This window comes from Ambystoma mexicanum, chromosome 6p, assembly GCF_040938575.1.
Source record: "Ambystoma mexicanum isolate Mex_15411 chromosome 6p, UKY_AmexF1_1, whole genome shotgun sequence".
NCBI classification, from domain to species: domain Eukaryota; kingdom Metazoa; phylum Chordata; class Amphibia; order Caudata; family Ambystomatidae; genus Ambystoma; species Ambystoma mexicanum.
In genome coordinates this window covers 869,243,353-869,271,231 of record NC_090935.1, presented here as the reverse complement: position 1 = coordinate 869,271,231, position 27,879 = coordinate 869,243,353, and positions in this window count along the sequence as shown.

Below are 27,879 nucleotides of genomic sequence, written 5' to 3'. Positions count from 1 at the left end.
GCGCCAGGCTCATAAAGGGAGGTGTTTTGTGCACTTACCTGATGCAGACCATGCTGCGCGCTTCAGGCCTACCTGAGACCTGAAAGGGACTATTTTTTCATAGGGACTATTTTTTCACTCGGGCGTGGCCAGGGAAGGATACATACCTAGTTGGGGAAGGATACATACCTGGGACTTCTTTGGTGGCTATTTAAGCCACGCCCAGACAGCAGCTCATGCTTCGCGTTGTTCTGCTTCCTGCAGCTTAACGCTCACTGTGTCTGCTCCTGCTCCTGGACTCCAGCCACGCCCGCCTCGAACCTGGAAGACCTGCAAGGAAGGAAGAGAAGAGAAAGGTGAAAACCAAGGACTATTTCAAACTTCTTACCTGCATCCGGAATCTTCTCGCCAGCATCCCTGAAGAAAGACTTCCATTTAAAAGCATTGCGTTGCTCGCTGCAGCGCCACGCTTCACTCACCTGTCCTCGAGACATCTCCTGGCTCCATCGCGGCTGTCAGCATCGGATGCCACATCTCTGCACCTAGGGGAGAGAGGAAGAAACAAAAGGTGAGCATAAGGAACACAGAAGGAAAGCCTGATTAACAGCCATAATACTTACCGGCTTTTCTTCCACATTTCGGGTCGGTGCCGCCCCGTTGGCAGGTACCGTACCCCAGCCCCAATGGGGAAAGGACAAGAGACATTTCTGGGGAATGATAAGGACATTTAGAGGGATCGCCCTCATCACTACTCACCTCGGCAGTTTAACCCCTCGACACATCGCCTTCATTCTGCACCTGAAATAAAGGACAGATCACAGGTTAGAAAGACAACATAAAGGGGGCCTCACTTGAACTTTGAACTTTCATACTTACGGCGCATCGCTCAGGAAAGTCAAGTGGATTTTGCCAGCGCCATTCTGAAAACCAGTGAAGTAACTACACGCGCCCCTGCACCAGAAGCAGGATGGAGAGTTCATCCTTCCAAACCATAAGGTGAGCTTAAACCAGGGTTTGGAGGAAGTTAGAGAGGAACGAAGGGGGAAGGGGGAAAGGGGGGAGCTAGCACACTATTCTGCAGACTGTTAATCCCCTTTCTCATCTGCAGAAGGATATTCCTACGGGCCAGGCAAGCACGATTTGGAGGTCCTGTCCAATCGGTGTTCCGGGTCCTGCGCATCACGCTAGAAGAGGCCACAGCAATCCAGACTAGACCAGCGCCCCCGTGGGAACCAGGTGAGCGTTACAGAACGCGAAGCCTTCCTACAAATTCCCACCCAGGCGCTATGGAAACTTCCGAAACTGACCAGTTGGCCCAATTACTGGGGGAATTACGGGCCGAAGTACACGCCGCTCATCAAGAGACTAGTGCCCTCAGGAGGAACGTGATTGTAATAAAGGATAGAGCTGATGACCTGGCTAGACAGCTTTTGCAAGGTCAAGCTGGACAAACTCCTTTACCCGGTTCCGGGGGGAACCCCGCTCCTGTGGTTTCCAGTAACCCGGTGCAGATTAATCTACCTGGACACATGCCGCTGGCCCCACCTGAACGCTTTGCTGGGGACCCCAAACGATTCGCCGTATTCATGAATCAGTGTCGTTTGCACTTCCTATGCAGACCTGGGGCCTTCCCTAATGATCAGACCAAGGTAGCCTTTGTGTTGTCATATCTCAGCGGCTGTGCTGCCGATTGGTCAGTCCCACTGGTAACTCAAGATGACCCGATTCTTCGTGATTTTCAAGGATTTCAAACAAGCATGGAAAGGTTATTTGCTCAACACTCCCAGGGACAGGCTCTGGATGACGAACTTCTATCTCTGCGACAGGGCAATCAAGACCTTCTATCCTACATTGCAACCTTCAATAGACTAATTGTGGAAACTGGTTGGCCAGAGGATAAAAGAATCACGTTATTCTATCGAGGTCTACGCGGAGAACTTAAAGATGTCCTGGCACAAGTCGTAAATCCGCCCCAAGAATGCACCTAATATATAGACTTAGTGGTCCAATTGGATCACAGGCTGCAAAACAGAAAAGCAGATCGGTCCAAGTTTGAAACCCGGGTGTTGGCCAAGACCCACGCTAACCCCAAGGGGGCTGATGCCTCGGAGCCTATCCAAATCGGAGGTGTTAAAGGACCCCTAACTCAAAAAGAACGGGAAAGAAGACGACAGATGCAATTATGCCTTTATTGTGGGTCCTCTGGACATTTTCTACGAGATTGCCCGGTTAAGCCGCCCAAGAAGGTGATAGGAGCCGCTGATAAAATCCATGGAAACTCTGTATCGGGAAACGACCACGCCCGGCAAGCATAGGGGTCCACTTGCCGAGCTTGAAAACTAACTCTCAGACCTCGCATTTCATTGTGCCAATGGTCCTCGTAGATCCGGAACAGCCTAAACGGTTGCATGCTATAAAGGCATACATCGATAGCGGGGCTATAGGAAACTATGTGGATCAAGAATTGGTCTCTAGGATAAACCTCCCTCTGCGTCCTAAAACCAACAAAGATGTCGTCACCACAGTAGATGGAACCGAAATTGCCTCTGGACCGGTAACAGATTCCACAGCTGAGGTGACACTTTTAGGTCCGGATGGCCATCGGGAGGCAGTTGTGTTTGATTTAATCAAGGCTCCACAGTTTCAGCTTATTCTCGGAATCCCTTGGTTAGAGACACATAATCCTCGAATTGATTGGCGAGCGAAGAGAATAACCTTCCCGGATTGTGCACAAACCTGCTACCCAGAAAATCCAAAGATTAATCTAGCATCAGTAACCTCTGTCCCCGTGCAACTACCTCCAGAGTACCAAGACTTTCAGGACGTCTTCCAAAAGGAACAGGCCAACACGTTACCTCCCCACAGATCGTACGATTGCCAAATCGATCTGGTGCCCGGTCCACAACCCCCTTGTAGCAGGATTTACGCCCTTACTGAACCAGAGAATCTGCATTTGAGACAATATTTAGATCAATACCTCGCCAATGGTTTCATTCGCCCGTCAAAGTCCCCGGCATCCTCAGCTTTGTTCTTCGTGCCTAAAAAAGAAGGCGACCTTAGAACTTGTATCGATTACCGCGCATTGAACCAGATAACTGTTAAAAATCGTTACCCTCTGCCTCTGATCCCTGAACTCCTTGACCAGGTGAAGGACGCTTGCGTATACACCAAGTTAGATCTCCGGGGGGCTTATCATCTGGTACGAGTAAAAGAAGGCGACGAATGGAAAACGGCCTTCCGTGCAAAATATGGACTATTCGAATACCAGGTGATGCCTTTCGGGTTGTGCAACGCGTCTGCAGCCTTCCAATTCTTCATGAACGATGTCCTTCGGGAACTCATCGATGTCTGTTTTGTCGTGTATATCGATGACATTCTTGTGTACTCCTCTTCGGAATCTGATCACAGAAAGCATGTCAGGGCCGTCCTAGAGAAACTGCGCCAGCACAAACTGTTTGCCAAGCTGGAAAAATGTGTTTTCCATACCACCGAGGTTGAGTTTCTCGGATTCATCCTGACACCTAAAGGGGTCCGAATGGATTCACGGAAAGTGGATGCCATCCTCAAATGGCCATCACCTAGTTCGGTGAAAGGTGTCCAAAGCATGCTTGGTTTTGCCAACTTTTATCGTAGGTTTATCCCAGAGTTTTCACATGTGGTGCAACCCATCACTGCACTCTTGTGAAAAAATAAACGTTTTGAATGGACCGAGGAAGCCGAACAGGCCTTTCAGGAGTTGAAAGCTAAGTTCACGTCCGCACCTATTTTGAAGCACCCGCGTCCCGATCTCCCATATATAGTCGAAACCGACGCGTCCAGCTTAGCCATGGAAGCTGTCCTGTCTCAGAGAGACCCTGAAACCAACCAACTGCACCCCGTAGCATTTTGGTCCAGAAAGTTCTCGCCGCCGGAGATAAATTATGCGATCACTGATAAGGAACTATTAGCCATTAAGTCCGCCTTCAAGGCTTGGCGGCATTATCTCCTCGGCGCCCGGCATACCATCACCGTGATCACTGATCACCGAAATTTACAATATTTAAAAACTTCCAAGGCTCAATCGTCTCGACAGCTCCGATGGTCTTTGTTCTTTGCTGAGTTCGATTTTGTAATCACCTACCGCCCCGGCTGTAAGAATGGTAAGGCGGACGCTCTATCCCGAATTGGAATGGATGAAATAGACACAAACTCAGAACCTGTGCCGATAATTCCCGAACAAAGAATTTTGGGGATAACCACTTTACAAACCCTTGAAGACATTCAAGCACGAGTGAAACAATTCCTGGACTCTTCAGCCTTGCAGGATTGGATCAAAAGGGGGTCTAACTTTTCAGTCAAGGATGGCTTACCTTACTTCCAAGGACGCTTATTTTTGCCAGAAAAGGAATTGCAAGATCTGGTTATTTCCCGTCATCATGATACCCTGATGGAAGGACATCCTGGCATTGCCAAAACAGAGGAAAAGGTTAAACGACAATTCTGGTGGCCTTCCTGGCGAAAGGATATTAAATCTTTCGTGATGTCCTGTGGAGTTTGTGCCCAAAACAAAGGTCAAAAGACAAGACCCGCCGGTCTTCTTCAGCCCTTAGACATTCCACTAGCACCTTGGCACACCCTGTCACTAGATTTTATCACGGACCAGCCCTCTTGTAATGGTTACAATACTATTCTGGTCGTGGTGGATTTATTTTCCAAAATGGCCCACTTTATTCCGTTGAAAGGATTACCTTCAGCCTTTGTTCTTGCCAAAGAATTCCTCGAAAATATCATCCGTTTTCATGGATTCCCGTCCATACTAGTCTCCGATCGGGGAAGCCAGTTTATTTCTCATTTTTGGAAAAAGTGTTGTCAACTGGCACAAATCGACGTAAGACTCTCAACCAGCCACCACCCACAGACCGATGGTCAGACGGAGAGAACGAACCAGACCCTTGAACAATATCTACGATGTATGTTGCACCAATCGGAGGGTAATTGGAAGGACATTTTATGGGTGGCAGAATATGCATACAATAACTCGATACACTCTGGAACTGGTCAGAGCCCCTTTTTATACCCTATATGGACATCACCCTCGTACTTCAGACTTGGACTCACCTCTGAGCCTTGAAATGCCCGCAGTGGACCATTTGCATTCTACGATTACTCAAGCCTTCAAGGATGCAACTGCACATTTGCAACATGCGAAAGGGAAATACAAAAAGAATGCAGATCTGCATCGAAGAGAGGCGCCTCCATACCAAATAGGGGATCAAGTATGGTTGGCTACCAAACACCTATCACTCAAGGGGCCTCGAACTTTTAATCCAAGGTATTTAGGCCCTTACTCGATCAAAGCTATAATCAACCCAGTGGCAGTCAAGCTCGATCTACCAGCTAACATGCGGATTCACCCCGTTTTTTATGTGTCACTTTTGAAACCAGTGCACCCAGGAACCAGATTAACAAAGCCACCAGAACCGATTCAGATAGATGGGGAGCCTGAATTCGAGGTGAAGAACATTTTGGATTCTAATATCTCAAAATCAAAACTTTTCTATCTAATTGATTGGAAAGGGTACGGGCCTCAGGAAAGGTTTTGGGAACCCAGTGATCACGTACATGCACCTCGGCTGGTAAAAAGGTTCCATCAGAATTTCCCAAACAAACCGAAACTTCCAGAAGGAACGACATTGGGAGGGGCCTTGGGGGGGGAGTGCTGTCATGATGCCTACCCCCGGAGCACCAGGCCAGGCCCAGCACCCCCGGAAGCAGGCATCATGCCCTCGGGTAAAAGCCCAGCGGCCCCTTATAGGGGCTCTTTGGACTCAGTCCTGGAACCTTTGGCGCTAGGCTCATGTTGGACATCAGTCCTGGCGCCATAGGCGCCAGGCTCATAAAGGGAGGTGTTTTGTGCACTTACCTGATGCAGACCATGCTGCACGCTTCAGGCCTCCCTGAGACCTGAAAGGGACTATTTTTTCATAGGGACTATTTTTTCACTCGGGCGTGGCCAGGAAAGGATACATACCTAGTTGGGGAAGGATACATACCTGGGACTTCTTTGGAGGCTATTTAAGCCACGCCCAGACAGCAGCTCATGCTTTGCGTTGTTCTGCTTCCTGCAGCTTAACGCTCACCGTGTCTGCTCCTGCTCCTGGACTCCAGCCACGCCCGCCTCGAACCTGGAAGACCTGCAAGGAAGGAAGAGAAGAGAAAGGTGAAAACCAAGGACTATTTCAAAATTCTTACCTGCATCCGGAATCTTCTCGCCAGCATCCCTGAAGAAAGACTTCCATTTAAAAGCATTGCGTTGCTCGCTGCAGCGCCACGCTTCACTCACCTGTCCTCGAGACATCTCCCGGCTCCATCGCGGCTGTCAGCATCGGATGCCACATCTCTGCACCTAGGGGAGAGAGGAAGAAACAAAAGGTGAGCATAAGGAACACAGAAGGAAAGCCTGATTAACAGCCATAATACTTACCGGCTTTTCTTCCACATTTCGGGTCGGTGCCGCCCCGTTGGCAGGTACCGTACCCCGGCCCCTATGGGGAAAGGCGAAGAGACATTTCTGGGGAATGATAAGGACATTTAGAGGGATCGCCCTCATCACTACTCACCTCGGCAGTTTAACCCCTCGACGCATCGCCTTCATTCTGCACCTGAAATAAAGGACAGATCACAGGTTAGAAAGACAACATAAAGGGGGCCTCACTTGAACTTTGAACTTTCATACTTACGGCGCATCGCTCAGGAAAGTCAAGTGGATTTTGCCAGCGCCATTCTGAAAACCAGTGAAGTAACTGGACGAACACGCGCCCCTGCACCAGAAGCAGGATGGAGAGTTCATCCTTCCAAACCATAAGGTGAGCTTAAACCGGGGTTTGGAGGAAGTTAGAGAGGAACGAAGGGGGAAGGGGGAAAGGGGGGAGCTAGCAAACTATTCTGCAGACTGTTAATCCCCTTTCTCATCTGCAGAAGGATATTCCTACGGGCCAGGCAAGCACGATTTGGAGGTCCTGTCCAATCGGTGTTCCGGGTCCTGCGCATCACGCTAGAAGAGGCCACAGCAATCCAGACTAGACCAGCGCCCCCGTGGGAACCAGGTGAGCGTTACACACCCAGACACTGTGGAACGCAGATAAGGTGAAATGGGGGGTGGTCATAAACTGGTATTGCAGAAGCGATCTATTTGGAAGTGAAGGGGGCGTGGGAAAGGGGGGATATGGTACTGTTGGGGTGGCATGGGAAAGGAGATGGACCCCCCTGCTTAAACAACGCTATTTGCTACTAACCCTGGGGGAGAGGAGCATGAGGAGTTTGGTAAGCCAATGGGTCTACAGCTAAGGAGAGGGAAGAGGATTGGAGTCCAGGAGGGTTGGTTAATGGATGGTAGTTGGGGGAATGGGGGGAGGGAGAGTAAGAGGGGAGGAGTGGGGGGGCTTAGAAGGGGGAAAAGGGGGAATAGGGGAGGGGGAGTTGGGGGGGTAGAGCGCCAGGTTGGGGAGAAAAGGGGGGTGGGACACGAGGAGAGGAAGGAAGGTATGGCACAGCAGCAATAAGGTGTGGGGTGAGGATGGGGTCGGAATTGGGTAGAGGTATTAGAGGTGCGGGAAGAGAGGAAGGGATAACTTGAGTGAAGACATCAAATTCCTAGATGGGTAGGCTGGGAAAGTTGAAAATTGGGACGTGGAATGTCCGGAGGCTGGGGAGCTACTAGAAGAGGCGGAGAGTGGGTGAGTTCCTGAAGAGGCAGAGGATACAAGTGGTGCTGATACAGGAGACGCATGTGGGCGTGGAAGTGCTGGGGAAACTGGGGAAGATGTGGGGAGGGCAAGTAATCGATACGACATATTCAACCCAAGCCAGGGGGTGCTCATTTGGGTGGCAAAGGGGATGCCATTGAGGGTGGAGGCGGTATTAAAGGATGAGGTGGGCAGAACGGTGCTAGTGCAGGGCTCACTGTGAGATGGGGCATTTGTTGGCGAGCTTAGAGAAGGGATTAGAGTGTACTTCGAATTGAACAAGGGCTCGGTGGAATCCAGGGGAGTGCTGTGGGAAGCCTTTAAGGACTATGAGAGGGAAGTGCCTATCCATGATGGTGGGGATGCGTAAGAGGCTCCTAGATATGCTGCAACAAACGGAGGCCCAGGTGGCTGAACTGGAGAGGGAGGCGGCGGGGGGTGCGGAGGTGGGGGAAGCATTGGCGCCGAAGTTGGAGCTCTATCAGAGAACCCTGGTAGAGCTGTAGTGGTTTGATAATAGTAGGCGGGATGTTAGACTGTATGGGGAAGGGGATAAGGCGTGTAAGCTGTTGGCTTGGTTGATCGGTAGGGAGCACCCGAATCAGGTCATAACTCAACTTAAAACAAGTATGGGGGAGATAGTTGGGACCCAGAAAGAGATTAATGAAACTTTTTTGTGGCATTCTACAAGAAGCTATATATACGAGCGAGGGGGGTTATGTATAGCTTGACGTAGAGGACCTCATGGAATCATTGAGGCTTCTGAAACTCGGGGAGGACAGGCGGGAGGAATCGGAGTCTCCGATTGAGGAGGGGGACATTAGATGGGCGATCCATACAATGAGGAGAGGCACTGCGCCGGGCAGTGACGGGTTCCCGGTAGAGTTTTATTCAATGTTTGCTGACCTCCTGGTGCTACAACTCCAGAGGGTGTATGAGGAGGCATTCCAGAATGGCTGTCTCCCGGAATCAATGAGGGAAGCAGTTATCACAGTGATCTTGAAAGAGGGGAAAGATGGTTGTTCCGGGTGTTGCGGGAATTCGGGTTTGGGGAGAACATCTGTAGGTGGCTGGCACTCCTCTATAAGAAACCGCTGGCGATGGTGAGGACGAACGATTGGGTGTCTGCAACATGGGAGCTGGGGAGGGGGACACGGCAAGGGTGTGCAGCTTTCCCAATATTATTTTTGCCCTGGCCCTAGAACCCCTGGCTGCATTTCTGTGGCAGGAAATGACAGAGGCTGGAATTGAAGTGGGAGGTCAAAAACACATAGTGTCCCTTTATGCAGATTACTTCTTGTTATATGTGGTAGATCCCAAGGTGTACCTTCCAGAGTTGTTAGAGATATTGCGAAACTTCCGATTCATGTCGGGCTTCCGTATTAATCTGGAAAAATCGGTGCTGTTTCCATTAGGGGGCTTACGGGACCGCCCGCTGGGGGAGTTACCGGATTTGGGCATACAGTGGGAGACGGAGTCATTTCACTATCTGGGGATACGGGTATTCCATGAGATGGAGGATACGTTTGTGCACAATGTAGGGAGGGCATTGTCTAGGATAGGAGCCTTTGTCCAGTTTTGGAAGGTTCTACCCCTCTCTCCGATAGGCAGGGTGGCTCTATGCAAAATGGTGATTCTACCACGGTTGCTCTATTTTTTTACCAATATACCATATGTGGCCAAAAGAGTTTTCTTTAAGATGCTGGATGTTAAGATTAGGGAGCTGCTGTGGGATATGGGGAGGCGGAGGATATCCTTAGAGAAATTGTGGAAAACTATAGAGGAAGGAGGATTGGGCCTCCCAAACTATGAAAAATACTTTGTGGCAGCACAATTGCAGTCAGTGCAGGTATGGGACCAACCGGGGGGGGGGAGACCCTCAAGGGACTGATAGGTGATCTGCCACCGAACTGCAGACTGGATGAACTACTTTGGCACCCACTAGGTGATGAGGATAGAACAGTAGTGTTTGAGGCGGTGAAGGAGACATGGAAAAAATATGTTGGTGGAAAGGGGATTGGAGGGCGGTATGAAGGTGGTCTCCCATGGGGGGTTGATCAGAAGCTTCGTCAGGCCATTGAGAGGGTTGGAATACAGAGGCTCCGGGAGAAGGGATGTGAAATGGTGGGGGACCTTTTTGAAGATGGGAAGTTGCTTACCTGTAAGGAATGGTGCCGGAAGTTTGGACTACCACAGGGGTTTTTCCTAGCATATGGGGCAGTGGTTCGCAGACTAGCGGAGATGTGGGCAGGAATTTCAGAGGAGCCAGACTCGAGTCCAGTGCTTTGAGTATTGTTAGACCGGGAGGGGGGTAAGTGGTGTACTTCACGGATCTATAAGGCCCTGCAGGTGGGAAATTCAGGGGGGGCGTTGAAGGTTAAGGAGAAGTGGGAGAGGAACATGGGACGTCAAATACCGGAGGAAGAATGGGTGCAGGTCTGGGAATTGGTCCGGAAGACATCAAGAAATGCCTGTTTTCAGCTGGTCCAATTTCATATTTTACATAGTTCATATGTGACTCCGGTGGTACTCCGGGCAATGAACAGGGAGCTATTGGATGAATGTCCCAGGTGTGGCGCGGTGCAGGCAGGGTTTTGGCATATGGCATGGGAGTGCGGGATGATAGTGGAATACTGGGGTGAGGTTTTTAAAGGAGTGAATGGGCTGTTGGGGACTAGACTGGAACGGTGTCCAGAAACTTTTTATGGGGCAAGCTTCCAGGGGAGAAAAGGCATAAAGTGCAGAATAGAACGGGCCGGTTCTTGCTTATACTGGCTAAACGCCAAATGGCGATAGCATGGAAAGCCCCACAAGGTCTGGCGATTCATTTAAGGCGGAACGACGTGCGGAGGTGAAGGGTGGCGGAGCTAACGGTTCTGCAGAATATGGGGAAGAAAGGATGTGACGATCCATTGGACCCAATTGTTAAATGCCTGTGAAAGGATAATGATTTACGCCGGCAGTGAAGAGGCGTGGGTAGGGGGGAAGTGATGAGGGGGTAGAGATGTACAGGGAAGATATGAACCTGGGAATGGGCGGTAGGCCGGCCTAATCTACAAAGGAATCATGGATGAAGTAGGATTGCATGCTGTGACCAACGGACTGAATGGTAACCGGGTAGGCGATTCAGGACACTGGAAGGTGGGGAATAGAAGGAGGGGGGTGGGCTAGGAATTTGTTGCCACTGTTAGAAGTAAAGTGTTACGAGAGTGGAGGGGAAGGGTATTGGGGGGTCAGGGTGGATGGGAGGGAGATTCGGAGGAGTTGTGGGGTTTTTTTTGGGGTTGTTATTATAAAAATGCCAATAAAGAGTGTTTAAAAAAAACTTGCAACGCTATCTCCTGGCCTATTTTCTTAGCGGGTTGTCTTTCTGGAGTGTGCGTAAAAAGGGACTTGCCTTCACATAGTTGACTGTTTTTTGGTTAAGATGCACAATGTTATTGAGTATAACTCATCCAATGAGCACCTATAATTTTCCAACATTATTTTATGCTGCCTTTTAACAAACATGCAATCCTAACATGACCATGTAGGGCTGTAGCCCATGACTTTGGTAGTGAGGTCTGTTATGTTATGTTAATTAAATGTATACAGCACAACATACACCCGAATGCATTGTGGTGCTAATTAGGGCACTGAACAGGAGAAAAACAGCAGAAAATAGGAGAATTTAAACAACAAAGTCTTTAGATGGTGTTGAAAGAGCAGTTGATTATCAATAGCCCAAAGATTAAATGGAATCTTATTACAGAGCAATGCTGCTGCGACAAAGAAAGCACAACCACTGATTCTAGCATGAAGAAATCTCGGAACTTGAATCAAGAGATCAGTCGAAGAATGGAAGGAATAGGAATATAATGGCAAAATGTAAGTACTCAGCTCCGAGACCATAAAAAGCTTGGTGCACAATTACTTACATTTTACCCGTTGGTCAACTGGCACCCAATGAAGGCTGCAAAGAGAAGGCAAACTTTGTTTAAATGAAGAGAGCCCAGAAACTGCCCTAGCTGCAGAGTTTTGTAATACGTATAGACAATTCGAAAGATAGGCAGGCTGGGCCAAGAACAGGGCATTACAATAGTCCAGCATGCAAACACAGAAGAGGCTCCCACTGGAGCTTGCAAATGCGGCGGCAGGAAGAGCAGAGCCTTCTGCAAAACAATGATTTTGCAGTGTCATGTTTGGCAAACAAAGCTAATCTGGTCTTCAATAGCTAAAGAGGCTGTGATTCTAGTGCCTAAATCCTTAATTACAGGAACAGGCTGTGGGAAGGAGCCAAGGGAGGAAGACCAAAAATCAGGGTTCCAAAAATAGGCAGCTGAAGTGGGACCTATCACCGAAACCTTGGTTTTCACAGTGTTCAATTTGAGTCAATTCAGGCTCATCCAGTGACCCACAGCCTCAGGCAGTCCTTAAACCTTACGGCAATCCCGGATTGAGTAACATTAAAGGGAACCATAATCTGAGTATCATCCGCATAGATGTAACAGTGGAAATCGTCGGACTAGATGAGCTTGGCTAATGGCTGGACATAAACATTAAATAAAATCAGAGGGAGAGCTGAACCCTGGGGAACTATGCAAGTGGTTGGCAAAGAAGAATAGCGAAAAGGGGGTAAAGAAAGAGACGGAGAAGGATCTGCTAAGAAAGAGCGAAACCAGGCCAACACGGAAGAGAGGCCAGCCATGGCTAACTTATCAACCAGGATGGTATGGTCAATGATATCAAATGCAGCTGATAAATCAATAAGAATCTGTTCACTAATGCCACCCTGGTCAGAGAACAAGGTCTGGTCATCCACCATTGAGACCATAACCGTTTTGGTACCACAGCCGGGGAAAAAACCAGATTTGACAGAATCAAGAAATCCAGAATCCTCAAAATAAGAACCTAGAAGAGGAGTAAGAGAAGTTTCTAACAACTTCATGATAAGAGGGAGGAGAGAACTAGGGTGATAGCTAGTTGGAAGAAAAGGGTCAAGAGATGTTTTTTTTCAATAAAGGAATAACAAGGTCGTGTTTGAGTTCCGAAGGAAGAGTGCTAATAGCAAATGAATGGTCATCAGCAGCAGTCACCAAGGGAGAAATTTCAGCCACAATGGATTTAATGATAAAGGAATAGAATCCGATGGGAGGCTGATTTTAACTTAACAGTCGCCTGAATAATGTCTTTAAAAACAAACACAGGAAGGGAAGACAAGGAGGGAGAGGAAATTGTAGTAGAAACCGAGACATCCCTGATGATGGCCATATAATCAGTGGTAGAAGAAGAAATTGTTTGCTGAATGAGATCAATCTTATTTAAAAAGAAAACTGATAATGAATCGCATAGGGCCTGGGAAGGCGGAACTAAATTATAAGTAACCTTACGGGAAGAGAGGGATTCAGCAACTTTTAAAAGTTCTTTAGGCTGTTTAAGAGCAGCTTCAATCTGATGGTAAAAATGAAGGACTTTAAACAAAAAAAAGCCCAGATCGTGCACAAAAGTGACTTTGCGATACAGATACTTGGCCAAAGGACAATAGTTAAACTGCCATTTCGTTTCTGCTTGTCTGCCGCAGAGGCACAGTTCGGCGAGGTCAGAAGAAAACCAGTGCTCAGAGAGACATGCATGTGACTTGGATGGTTTCAAAGGGGACAAGTGGTCAGCTGTATTCTTAAAAGAAAGTATAAACTTGAGGGCAGAGTCGATTCCAAGAGTTGGGAATAGTTTGCTAGTTCGCACTAGCAGTGGAAAGGAGAGGGGCTCCCAGGAGCCACTTGTGCGTAAAAATGGGTAGAGGTGTTAGGGGCCACCGGCTAGGGTTGCAATTACTCACTGACCCCCGGTGCACTCCGGACCAAACTTCAGCAGTCGTGTCCACTTCGGTTGCAGGTTCAAGTGCAGCAATTTGGCAGCTCTTTCAGCAACGAAGATACAGCGATGATTCCCAAATGGGGCAGTGGCGTTTTCTCTGCTCCTGGTGGATGGATCAGGCCAGTTTCACTGCAGCAGGCTTCAGGGGAAAGAGGGGCACAAATGCAGAGCACCTGCAAAGGTCATCACCATGGCTGGGCGACACGGTACCAGAGTATGCTCCGGTTCTGGCGCACTCGTCTCACTTCAGACCTGGGAAAGCCAAGTGTACGAAATTCGGTGTGAGTGTGCCGTGAACACACAGCTAGCAATAAACCAAGTTATGAGGGCCTCCTCAAAACGGCGGCAGAGACAGAGCAAAGGTCCTGTGTAAGCTGGTCAGCCCACTGGTTGGCCCAGGGACACTTCTGAGAAGGCTTACTTGCCAGTTTTGATGAAGGTGCCTAGAGTAGTTGGTCCCACTATTGCAATTGGTGAAAGCATCTTCGCAGACCTTCTAGGACAACCAGATGCAGAGGGGTCCCACGGGACAACAGCGGGCTCAGGGTCCCAAACCTTCCAGTGGGTCACCAGCGTTTCCTCGACTCGGCTTCTTAGCTTCAGGATACTTGGATCCTATCCTTTGTTCAGTAAGAACTCCGGAGATCGACATGGTATGGGTGTTTGGGGGCTTCTCTTATCCAGAATCTCCTTTGTGCCAAAACGAAGAGGACCCAATGGGAGATCTGCTCACATACAGGCATACCATATGTGGACCAATCATGGACCACGGTGGTCCCAGGCTTTCACAGCACTCCAGACTCTCTGGCACCCAGGATGTGTATTGGAACCGGACGTTCCAGCCCACATCCTGGAGTCAAACACACAAGGCATGCAGACGCCTGCGAAAGCTTGGTGTTCCGTGGGAGAATGCATGCCCAAATAAGAACTGACCCGGGTCGGCTCGACCTGGGGAAGGCGAAGGGGCAAGATAGCCAAAGGACAGGACAAAGAACCTTGTGGCATGGCCATTTTGTAGCCAGGCCACATATTTGTGCCAAACGCGGTAATCGCGGTTTACCTAGCAGGAAAGGGTTCAAATTACATGAAAAGATAAGCTGCCATCAGCCCTGTCTGTGACACTTCTGCACATCTCCTAAAAAAAGCCTTTGGGAGTATCTAGGGCCTTTGGAAATGACTAAGAGAACCAAGTGTACTGTACTGGAAGGTACATTGTACACTTGTTATATATTGCAGAAAAGTTGTAACATTTGAAAAGGTCTAAGGGAAACAAAGTCTCCCAGTATTGACTGTCTTAAGGGCATGTCAGTTGCCCCATAAAAAGTGAGCGAAAGCCCAGAGGAATGCAGCAGAAGGCTGGGCTCCCCTGGTAAAGTCAGACTATGGTGTTAAACAGCAGCAAAAAAAAGTTGGGGGTTACACAACTGGAGGGAAATTACACTTAAATGGAAACATTTCCTAACACCTATAATGAGGGATTTGACAAAGAAAGGATTGGTTCACAAAATAACAGTGCCGCAGGTTAAATGGAAACAGGCTACTGCGTGAGCTTTGTGCCCCTGTTGAATAAATGGGTGGTGTCCTAAACCTAAATTCCCTAATCTACAATAGTTTGTGTTCAGGGTTGTATCACCCTGCATAGTTTGTACAACGTCACGCAGGATTCCTGGAGCTGCTCTGGCTACAATATCATTCTGTGATTGATCGGCATTGCAAAAGGCAGCCCTGCTGGGCTATTTAGCTTGATGACAAGGTGGTAGCGGATTTCTCCACCATCTTTCCTGGGGGGATTTTCAAGCTGCAAACCCTCTTGTTACACATCCCCCAACCAAGAGTGATTAGATTTCAGGGGTACAGTGCATCCTCCTGGCTCAAATTCCCAATATATTTTGCTTGGTGGACTTTCAGTTCCACCAAAGTCTAGGCTGACAACTAGTGTCTATCTACCTCTTTAGATGTGTCTGCCCTACCAATCACTGTTCCCAGGTAAAACAAAGCTCTCCTCTTCGTTAACGAGTGTAACCTCAACGCACTCGACAGTTCGGGCCTCAATGGTCCTGCCCTCTGCCTCTCAGATGCAGAGGTCAAAGTGGGTGGGAGCGGTCGGGAGCGGTGCTCCCATACTTTTTATTTTTAAGTTTCACTGTTCCTATACTTTTATTTTAAAAAGAAACCGCTCTGGAATGGTTAAGTTTTAAAATAAAAGTGTAGGAAGAAGTTGAAGCTTGCACTTCAGTGCACTGCACTGCACATTCCCATAAATAGCAGGTGTGTTTGTTTGGGAGGCATGATTGTGTGTGGGAGGGGGCGCAGGGATGGGGTTTGTGGGCGAGCGGCGAAGACCAGCAGACAACATAGCTCGACTACTTCTTTTCGTACACTTCGACCACTGCTCAGATGTCCTCTGGCCCTACTAGAGTGAGATTATACACAGGCCTGACAGAAGATGTGGTTACCAAAAGCTCTTTCATGGGTTTTTACAAGGGCAAATTAAATCAAACTTTTAGGTCAGGAATAATCCTATAAATAGCTAAATTGTGCTCAAGATGTTCATTGACCACAATTGACCAGGGTCCCATGTGCATCCTTCTCAGTCTTTCAATCAAAAAGCCTCATCTCTAGAGCTTGTAGCTTTCTTGGTGAAGTTCTTCCTGCTTAATTCCTCTTATCATCTGTCCTGGAGAAACCTCTATACTCAGTGCTAATTTCTTGTCTCAACATCCTGGGTCTCCCTTTCTGCATCTATCTGGGGTTGTTTGTTCCCAACCTCCAGGGTTTTCCTTTCCCTAGTCTGGGTCTTCATCTCCTTAGCCTGTGAGGTCCTTTTCGTATCCACCTGGATCTTCCTCTCCACAGCCTCCACCTTCCTCTCCCCATCCACTTAGGTCCTCCTCTCTCCAGCCTCTTGTGTCTTCTTCTTCCCATTCCCCTGGGTCTTCTGCTCCCCACCTTGGTATACTTCAGCCCATCTGGGTTTGACTCACCCCATCATACAGCGTCCATCTTCCCCCAACCTCCTCAGTATGCCACTCCCCAGTCTCCTGAGTCTACACTCCCCACTCCTTCTGGGTCTACCTTCTACTAGCCCATTGGTTATTTCTCTATACAATCCCCTGTTTCTCTATTCCATCCTTCAGTCTCCTGTTCATTCTACACTGTCTGCAAGCCATCTCCAAATTAGGCCCTTGCCCTGACCCACCCCTCCCTACTGCCTTCTTCCACAAGCTCTTTCTGTTAATAGTGCCTTAAACCTGCTTTTGCACCTCCCTGTGCAGCTAGGATGGGGGATTGGCTGCTGGGTCCGCCCCTGTGAAGGACTTGCTTTTTGAGTTAGGGGTCCATGGATAGTATTCTCCCTGCTTGTAACAGCCTGTCCATACCCTTGGGGTCGAATCCCCTCGCCTAACTAGTTTTAGATGTACGAATGTGGAGCACTTGTGCTGTGATTGGTTGGCTGTCTCTAGGGTTCCCGTCCTAGTTCGGGCCGTCATCTTTCCCCCTTTAGTTCTATATGTGATTTCTGCACCTCTATGTGGGGAGATGGGCATGCAAGCGCTGCTGGCTGCACTTGACCACCACTGCTCACAGTCCAAAGAGACACACAGCTTCACTTTTTCAGAGGAGATTTGCCTAGTATTGCGGTGGACTGTCTTTGTAGGCAGGACCAAACTGATAAGTAAATTAATATTTCTCCTCTATGAAGGTTACAGTGAGCAGAAACTTGGTTGTAGCTCCTTCTGGCTGTAACCATCCCATAAGGCAGGTTATATGGCGCTCAGTCATTCTTAGTCAATGGGCTCCAACATATTTTGAAAAAAGTGGGGTTTTAACCCAAAATGGTAGTTGTAATCCAGACCTGCACCAACCGCTTACTTTGCTGAGAGCTTCATCTCGCTGATGGTCCCCAACAAGGTAGACACATGTGTCTGGGGTTGCTGTAAGTACACTTGTTCTGAGGAGAATTACCCAGCTTTTTTTTGGTGCTGGATTGCTCTTGTGGGTGGGAGCAGACTGATATGTAAAAGGCTATTTCTCTACTGATGTAGGTAGAGTGAGCTAGCACATGGTTGTAGTCGCTCGTGAGTGGGACCCATCACATAGAACAAGCTATTTAGGCATGTTTATTCATAATTGAGGGGTTCAATCATTTTTGCCTATTAAATCTGGGGAAACACTGGTAGCAGGCATTGCCACTAAGCTACTCTGGTTCGCCTGTCATATGCTGGGAAACATGTGATTCTTTGAGTCCAAGATATGCTCACTCTTTGAATAATGTCACAATACTTGGGTGAGCACTGACATTATACCATAGCCTTGTGAGATATGGATCTCATTTATTTTAATTACCAGTAATTGTTCTACATGGGTCACAGAGAGGCTTTTCCTGTGCTCAGAAACAATAGCAACAACAATAGTGGAAAAATCAATCTGACTTTCCACCTGCAGGGGACAGCTTTGATTTTTTTTAAAAGCCACACAAAGCCACACAGGCAAGTACTCCTGACTGCACAGACTGGTGGGCAAAATATCACTGCACTGCATCACCTGTCAGCGATCTCGTTCACCTGTTTACTGATGAGGTCTGATGACCAGCTGACTGGAGACCTAGGACATGATTTAGATGCTTCTTCTACAGTGTTGGTTCTGTGGCGAAGACATGACTGAGTGCTCTGAAGATCAGAACAATCCTCTCTGGACGCTACCCTTACTTCTGAAGGAAGTAGTGAACAGGGTGACGGGCAGAGCGAACACCCAATGGAGAGTAAAACTCTGGAGAGAAAAACCTTTGTAAGATGGCAGTGGTGGTAATGCAGGGTGCTGATAACAGGCCAGGTCAATAGGAATGACCCGGCCTGTTATCAGCATGACACAGGAACTGCAGAAGATGGGGCCAGGAGAAGGATCCAGGAAGGGGAAACCACAAGGACAGGAAGAGAGGCTAAGGAATAATAGGGGAAACTAGGAACAACAGCGCAGCAACAGATTGCACAGTGGGTGACAAGCCGAAACACACTGTGTAGACCTTTCTATACAGCGACCATCAGCACTGCTTAAATTAGGGCAGGCCCCACACAACAGAGGAAATTAACTGAACATAAGACATTGCAAAATATCAGTGTCTGGATCATGTGTCTTAAAAAGTTAAATGCTGTTATTACTATATGAAATCATTTGTGTTGGCCATAGTTTGGCTGAATGAATGCGTATACATTTTTTGTATTTAATTGTGTTGAACAGTGAGATTCACACAAGACATGTTGGTACCAAAAAATAAAAACAACGTTTATATGAAAAATTAAAGGTTTCCATGGTACTGGCATCAAACAGAGTGTAAAAGAGGGGGGAGTGTGACAAAACCAGCCTTTATGATTTTCTATTTTGCTTATCTATAATACTCCTGGACGTTCAAGGCTTAGCAGGGACCCTGACTTTTACAGTCACTAAGACCTCCGACAATAAATGTGGAGGTCAATTAACAATAATTGGTGGGAGAAACCACTTTCGATGGTCGGAGCAATCTCCAAAACATCCAAAAGACTGTATTATAAATAATGAACGAGCCACATATGAAGACTTGATCAATTCAGGCGAGCACTATGTTGCAGCGCTGTCACTGTTCACCCAACAACCTGCCACATTAGGTAAAAGAATTCATAAATACAAGCACAGTTATGACCCAGAAGTGCAGATCAGAAAAACTATTTTTCCTCAAGAGAAAAGATTTGCAAACTCTCTTACGCCAAACAAAAGGACAATAGCGCTGAAACAGATAAAAACCAAGTATACAAATTGGACACAGCTCGTAGAGCTGTATTGTATCAGCAAGATGGAGAACAAATGCTGATTGCAATCTGGTAAAAAAAACTCAGTACAGATCTGGAGCTTATTAAACCGTGCCAATAACATCACACAAACCCCCGTCTCGGGAGGATAACTCGGCGGCAAAGTGCTCACCTTGGAAGCAAGACGACACTAAGCAACACGGGTTCGATCCCCGGATCCGCGCTTAGAAACCTCTGGGTATTAAGCGTGTTATAAATAACCTATCATATCATATAATATCATTCTAATAAATGGTGTCTCAGAACAGCAATGTATAGATCATTTTACAGCAGTTTATGCTTTGCCCAATGCAACTGCATCCGTTTATAATAGACCTATAGGTAAAAACTATCAGCTTGAAATAACTAAAGGTGACATACTGTACTATATTCAAAAATCTAGTGGTTCGAGAGTGCTAGGTCCTGATGGGCTCCATAACGCAATGTTTAAAGAGCACCCTATTTCCTAGCCGAACAACCTACACAGCATCTACACTCATGTCCTATGAACTAAAGTTATACCAATGTATTGGTGCAAATCAATAATTGTACCAATTTTTAAGAAAGGTGACTGTCAAAACCCCACTAATTACAAACCCAAGTCCCTTCTCGATGCGCCTGGCAAAATATTTATGCGTTTCATTTGGTGAGACTTCAATAATTGGACCAGGAAACACCAGTGTCGAGACCCTTTTCAGACAGTTTTTATAGCAGGTTTGGGCGTGTCTATCAACTTAACAAACATTAATGCCTTGAAGAACCAGTTCCAGTCACAGAGTCAAAAGATTTATTTGGCTTTTGTAGATTTTCGTTTGGCATTTGATTCAGTTTCTAGACAATTATGATGAACAGACTCCATAAGGCCGATTGCCCAACGACCATCAGTGCACTAATAGAATCACTGCACACTGACACTTCAATTCAGGTTCATTTAACCTTGGATGGCCTTCTTTCTGCTCCCATCTCCACTCATAGAGGCTTAAAACAGGGGTGCATCCTCGCGTCAGCTCTTTTTAACTTCTTTGTTTCTGATTTTAAAAAACGGTTCACAAACATCTTATCTGATGCTCCTAAACTATATGCAGATGATCTCGTTTTAATATCTAAAACACTGAGAGTTCTGCAGACCCTACTAAATGTCTTAAGCAATTATGCAGAAGAAAACAAATTATTAATCAATCTAAACAAAACAAAAGTAATGCATTGTGGCAATCCACGCAATCATGGAAAAACCTATACTTGGTCTCTGCACAATATTACACTTCAATTGGTACATGAATACTGCTATTTAGGCATTCATATTAGGTTGCCCCCCGACCCACCCCCCCTGCTCTGATTGGGCCTGTGGAACGTGTTTCCAGGGTCTAGCGACCCAGTTCACACCGGCTCCTCTGTGTGTAACGAGGAAGCCGGCTTGAGGTGAGTCTGCCCCTCTGCTCGTGCAGCCCCCACAGCTAAGGGCCCTTAGGCAAAGGGCAGTTCCAAAAGAGGCGGCTCCAAGAAGTGTCAGCAGGTGTCCGCAGGGGAAGCCAGTGGCCAGCCGTCAACCAGCAATGACCAAAGACCTGTAAGGTAAGAGTGGCATAGGCAGAGAATAGAGCAATAACTCTACCCTGGAAGCCTAGCCCACTTATCAAATCCATCCTAAAACACCTTAGTAAAAATAACACCTCTTCAGCCTTCCTTATGTTCACACTATTAATCATAGTGATGTCTAGTATAACACCCATTTCAACAGTCAGGCATAGGCCTCTCTCCCACTATACAGGACTCTCAAATCTAGCTGTGTTTAGAACTGTAATCTTTCACCTGTTAGGCCTAGGCCTGTCTCCCACTATACAAGACTCTCAAATCTAGCTGTGTTTATAATTGTACTCTTTCACCTGTGTTTAGATTTGTACTCTCTCATATGTTAGGCATAGGCCTCTCTTCCACTATACAGGACCCTCAAATCTAGCTGTGTTTATAATTGTACTCTTTCACCTGTGTTTAGATTTGTACTCTCTCACCTGTTAGGCTGTTCGGCATAGGCCTCTCTCTCACTATACAGGACTCTCAAATGTAGCTGTGTTTAGAACTGTAATCGTTCACCTGTTAGGCATAGGCCTCTCTCCCACTATACAGGACTCTCAAATCTAGCTGTGTTTAGAATTGTAATCTTTCACCTGTTGGGCGTGGGCCTCTCTCCCACTATGCAGGACTCTCAAGTTTAGCTGTGTTTAGAATTGTAATTCATCTCCTGTGTTTAGGACTGTGATCAGGATTGTAATCATTCCACCAACTGGCCGTGGCCCTTTCTCCCACTGTGCGAGACTCTCAAACCTAGCTGTTAGCATTGAAATCAGTAGTTCACTTGCATACCAACTAGCTAACCCCCCAACCCCACCTAGCCGGCTCACCGCTGTGAACCTCTTCCAAGGAGACTCATATTAAGGGCAGCCAACGTTAACCCAACGATACAATACTAGCTAACTTCCCCTACCTTACTCAAAACACTGACTAAAAATGTCGGCAATACCAGTTGCTGACCACCAATAGACAGCACCCAAACATATAGCGGACAATTCCCCCTCAGCCAGTTCTACACCACAAGACCGCCAGACCAAAGCAAAAAAACAAAGACCAAAACAGCCCTCGACCCAAAATTCCACCCAAACAGCCTGTACCGAGGGGAAGGCAAAGAAAAGAAAGAGCAAACACACCGGAACAGCAACTGCAGAAAACACTCCGAATCACAGGAACGACACTCAAACCAATGCTGAGAAAAGAGAAAAATCCCTCTACTTAATGCCATACCTTGAAAACAACCAGTTTCCAGAACGAACCAACTCAACGCACTTAGCAACAGCAGACAACCAAACACAACCGCGCAAAAGAAGATCAGACAACGCTAGAAATAACAAAAACATAATCGATGCAATAACATCCTACATCACCAAAACAAGAGTAACTTCCACTCGACACCCACAATTTTTGGAAGAAGGAAAACAAAAACCTAAGACTTAACCTAGAAGAACGCTTCGACGACACAGACATCTCAAATAGGGATCGACTTTAAAGGAGAAAACCCCAACACCGATCAGAAGACGACCCCAACAACAAAGGCCAAACCAAACCACACCTCTAAACTCCACTACAATCTATTAAACGCAAGATCCATGTCAAAACACTCAACTGAGATCCTTGACCTCCTTGATGACAATGGCATTGACATCCTTTTCATCACAGACACATGGCTGGATGACAACTATAAAATCACACTCCAAAGCTGCCTCCAAACCAACTTCAAATGCCTTCAAATAAACAGCAAACATAAAAAAGGAGGAGATTTTGCGATAGCATTCAAAGAACACCTAAAAATAAAAACGGATGACCCTCCCAACATTATCAACTGCGAAACCATGGTCATACACCTATCAGCGAACCCAAAAACTAATGTCACATTCATCCTGGTGTACAGACCACCATCATATGATTCAACCTTCGTCGATAACATCATAGAAGTCATCACCAACATAGCCATCAAGCATGAACATCTAATCATTCTGGGGGATTTCAACATCTGGTTTGAAGAAAATCACGCTAACTCCCAAAACTCACTGACCGGACAACTGACAACCATGAAACTACAACAACTGGTCAAAGGAGCAACACACTCGGCAGGACACATCCTTCATGCAATCTTTGCCCAGGAAAACCTCATCACCGCGGCACCACCAATACAAATACTGCGGAGCAACCATCTCATCATCCCTTTCATCATCAGACTACAACTCCACCCTGCATCCAAGCCCCCAAACTCACAACCACCCCAAAAAGAAACTGCAAAACCGTAAAAACAAGCAACCTGTTTGAAAACATGGAGACGACCAAATCCTCAATTACAGAACTACAACTGGCTGACCTAGACAGGAAAGCGGAGCTGCCACACAAATGGATCACTGATACAATCTAAAAGCTTGTCCCGGAAAAACCATTCACCCCATCAAAAAAATGAGCAATGGCAAAATGGTTCACACCACTACTAAGCACCATGAAAAAGGACAACAAAAAAATGGAACTGGAATGGAGGAAAGAATACAACCCAGAGAAGAAAAAACTGGTCTAGTAACCAATACGAGCATACAGGAAGGAAATACAAAAGGTGAAGAGAAGGCATTATGATGACAGAATCACCAATGTGACAAACTCACAAAAAGGAATGCTCAACATCATCAAAGAAATACGAAACCCACCAGACGGAGGCAAAACCCCAAACCCCTCTGAGAAACTTTGCAACGACCTGGCAGACCACTTCAAGAACAAAATCAATGACATCTGACAAATCATACAAAACAGACCAACCAACCATAACATCCATCAAACTGAACCTAACACAGAACCACAACACAAACTCCAAAACTTTCCCGAAATATTGGCAGAGGCTTTCGCCTTGCTGGTGTGAAACAGCAAGAAATCAGGTTCACCCATGGATCCATACCCGTCTGACATCTACAAATCAATCCTTGCACAAGAAACATCATCATAATATTACAGAAACCTCCTAAATCTCTCACTAGCAACAGAAACTGTACCAAAAACATTCAAATCAGCATATATGAAACCACTCCTAAAAAACACAAGTGGCGATGTAGAAGACCTCTCCAACTACAGGACAATCTCAAACATTCCTACCCAGCAAAACTCCTGGAAACCTATGTCTACAAATGAACTCAAGAACACGTAGAAAAACACCACCTGTTGGACCAAGCACAAGTCGGCTTCAGACCCGCAAGAGGAACAGAAACAGCACTATTGTCAATCTGGGATGATCTAAAAACAAACGCGGAATCCACACAACCTCTGCCCTTATTCTGCTCGACTCTCCGCAGCCTTTGACACAGTGAGCCACAACACCCTAACCAAAGACTAGAAGACATAGGCATAACAGACATTGCACTACTCTGGACTAAATCTTTCCTAGCAGGCAGAACAGAAACCATCTGGTTAAAGCCCTTCAAATCCACACCACGAGTCAATGACTGTGGAGTACCAGAAAGGGTCCTCACTATCACCACTGCAGTTCAGAATCTACCAAACTGCACTAATCAGAATCTTCAAAGAATGCAAAATCACATGCTACAACTACGCAGATGACACTCAACTCATCTACAAAATCGAAGACAATCAAGCCGATCACTCAACCCTAATCAAGTGTCTAAAAGAAGTCTTTAATTGGATGAATGCCAACAACTTGAAAATCAACCCAGGAAAGACAGAAATCATGATTATATACACCTATATTCCATGGTCAACGGAAATGGGAACCACACCGATTCCAAAGAAGCTATTAAAAAATCTTGGAGTCCTGATGGACAACACCCTAACCTTAGAACCACAAATAAACACAATAATCAAGAAATGCTTCTCTCTCCTTCACACGGCAAGGAAAATCTTGCCTTTCATCTCCTTCACCCACAAAACGCTCACAATCGTCGCCCTAATCATGTCAAGAATCGACTGTGCAAACAGCCTCTATCTCGGGATACCAGAATACCTCCTGAAGAAACTACAATGGATCGAAAATGCAGCAACCAGACTCCTCCTCAAACTATCCAGGAGAGACCACATCACCCCAGCCCTAAAAACACTGCACTTGCTCCCAGTCAAACATCGCATCACATTCAAAACAATGTGCATAACACACAGAGCAATCAGCGGACAAGGAGCTGAATTCCTACAAACAAAACTAACAATTTACAAGCCAACGGGACTCCTCAGATCAAGCAACGAAATCCGTCTGGAAGAAAAACCATACCTTAAGAAAAAACTTGGGGGTTCCTCCTTCTCCCATTTTGCCACAAAAACCTGGAACAACATGCTGAATGAAATAAGAAACACTAAAGAAAACCTACAGTTCAGAAACTGAATAAAAACCTGGCTCTTCAACATCACAGATGCAAACTGAAAAACCAAAACCACCAAACAAGAAACACAATTAAAGGGATGACAAATCTAGGACGCCAATGACAAACTCTTACTACAACAAGAGAGGCGGCACTATGTCTAATAGGACACAAGCGACACCCATAAGGACAGAATCCAGCATCCCTAGCCAACTCCCAGCGAACAACCATCACCTGCTTGATAAACGCCGCTATAGATCATACCTGTATAAAGTTGGGTGAACATTAGCACTCGTCACACTAATTAAGCAGTGGATACTGGCAGGGGCCTGGACCAAAGAGAGTCGTGAATGAAGGCAGACGCCGCGCCTGGACATAAGTGCAAGCGTCAGCATTGCGACATACCAAAGGGGGTAGGAGCGGTAACATGAATGAGCAACCGAATAAGATGATGAATGCCGAGCAGTCCTCAATACATGGAGAGAGTAAACCCGGGCTTACCGATGCCACCCTCCTACTAGATTAGGAAAGCTTTCTGGGCTAGACTGCAAGGGACGCACAAAAAGCCTGCCCGCCCCGCATACAAACAGGGACCATGTAGGCAGCCGGTTGCCCAACTTGGGCAAGGTTATGCATATGAACGGATCCCATATTTCAAAGGGACCGTGAGTGTCGTACAGCCCCTGAGCTGGACATACACACAGAGACGCCCACACACACCACCTGATTAGAAATACGGAAATTCAGTATCTCACTTCAAGACAGGAAAGCTAACTAACCAACCCACTAACAACTTCACCCTCTCCATACACCTCTCAAATTCTAACCAAACACAACCACAAATTTACAACACAACAATCCTCACAAACTTCACTACACTGCAACAACAAAACAAAGCACACACAGACCCGCACAACAGCACCCAAGTTCTTCCGACTGTATAACACCCCAAGCCCAGCCAAAGGAATTCCAGGCTGAGGCCGCCAACAGCACATCACTGCTCTCTTGCACTTCTCCAGCTCATCCCCACTAACTCCCCCCCACCCTCCTTTCTTTTAGAACCGCCAGAGCGCCAGGGGACCACTCCGGTGGTGATAGTGCATGGTAGAAATATCCTTTAACATTAACATTAACATTAATGTGAACGATCATGCTCAACATCTGCCATATCTCACAGAAATTAAAACAAAGATTCACACCGCCATTTCTCAAGCAACAGTAATTCAAGTCAAATATGGTACATTTTCATGCTCACCGGTACTGACCTTTTACAATTAGAAGGTAACATCTAAGTGCTATATGGCACTGAATTTAAAGCTATCATCTCAGTAACCTTCTGGACCAAAATGGAAGCAAAATTTTGGAGACGCGTCCTGTCCATTCCTCTATGCATACTAGTAGCCATGATTAGTTTTGAACTTGGACTTTTATCTCTTCACACTATATATGTATGGAAACTGGGTACTTATATAGAAAATGCTTAATGACTCCCAAATCAGACATGTTAATTTCCATCTTGGAGAGATACATAATGACAACTGATCACAAGTTTGCTAGAAATTGGTAGAGCACAATTACTAATATAACTAATATACTGACAGCTGCAGATATAACTATTACTCTTCTGATACAGAATCTGAGACGAGCTAGACAAAAACGTTACCATTTTGATTGATTAAAACACGACAACCATGCCTAAAGTACACTGACTTTAGGAATAATCCCTTCAGTCCCAAATGATATAGGCTTGTGGAGACCTACCTGATCAGATGCCCCTCTGCTCATCTGAGAAATGCGTTTTTGAGACTCAGATTCAATTTTTGGCCAACAAGGGAAGTTCTAGCAAGACGAAAACTGAAAACACATGTCGATTTTGTAACATACAAAACAGAGCGAGTCGCTAAAACATCTAATTACAGAATGTCCGAAGCTTAAAGACAATCGAGTTTTATATCTGCAAAAGTTTTTTAAACACTATCAAATTCTCACTACAGAGAATCTGTGGCATTATATCTTTTCAACGGACCGTATGTCTGTCAGAATCACAACAATCAACTTTCTTGCAGCCTTATGTCTTACCTAATGTTTGCACATTTAAATTTTCCATCTGCTTGCCTCCCGGTGATCTGCTTGAACTCATCCGTGACATAAAATATGTTCTGCTTAAATCTGAAAGCACAAATAATTTTAACCAGCCCAGAACCTTATTTAAGTATGCTCAACCACTGTAAAATTTAAACTGCAGAACTGTAAGATTATACAAATCGCAAGAATTGTAAAATGTTATATAAATTGTAATAATTGTACATTTTCAAATTGTATTTTCAAAATTGAAAGGTTTAATTAACGGTATCACTACATATTATCCCCACCAAAAATATATATATATATATATGGTTGCCTGGAACGACCATAGGCAATATTTTTGGGCGGGATTATTTGGGGGTTTTTGGGAGCAGGGTTTGCGGGGTGTCCCCCGCTCCTTTAAAAATGATGCAGGTGGTGATATTTTTGTATGGCGATATTTTTGCTGGGATATTAACACATGAAACCGAATTAACTCAGCCAGATCAATAAAAACAACAAATGAAATGTGGGACAGCTGCCATCTTG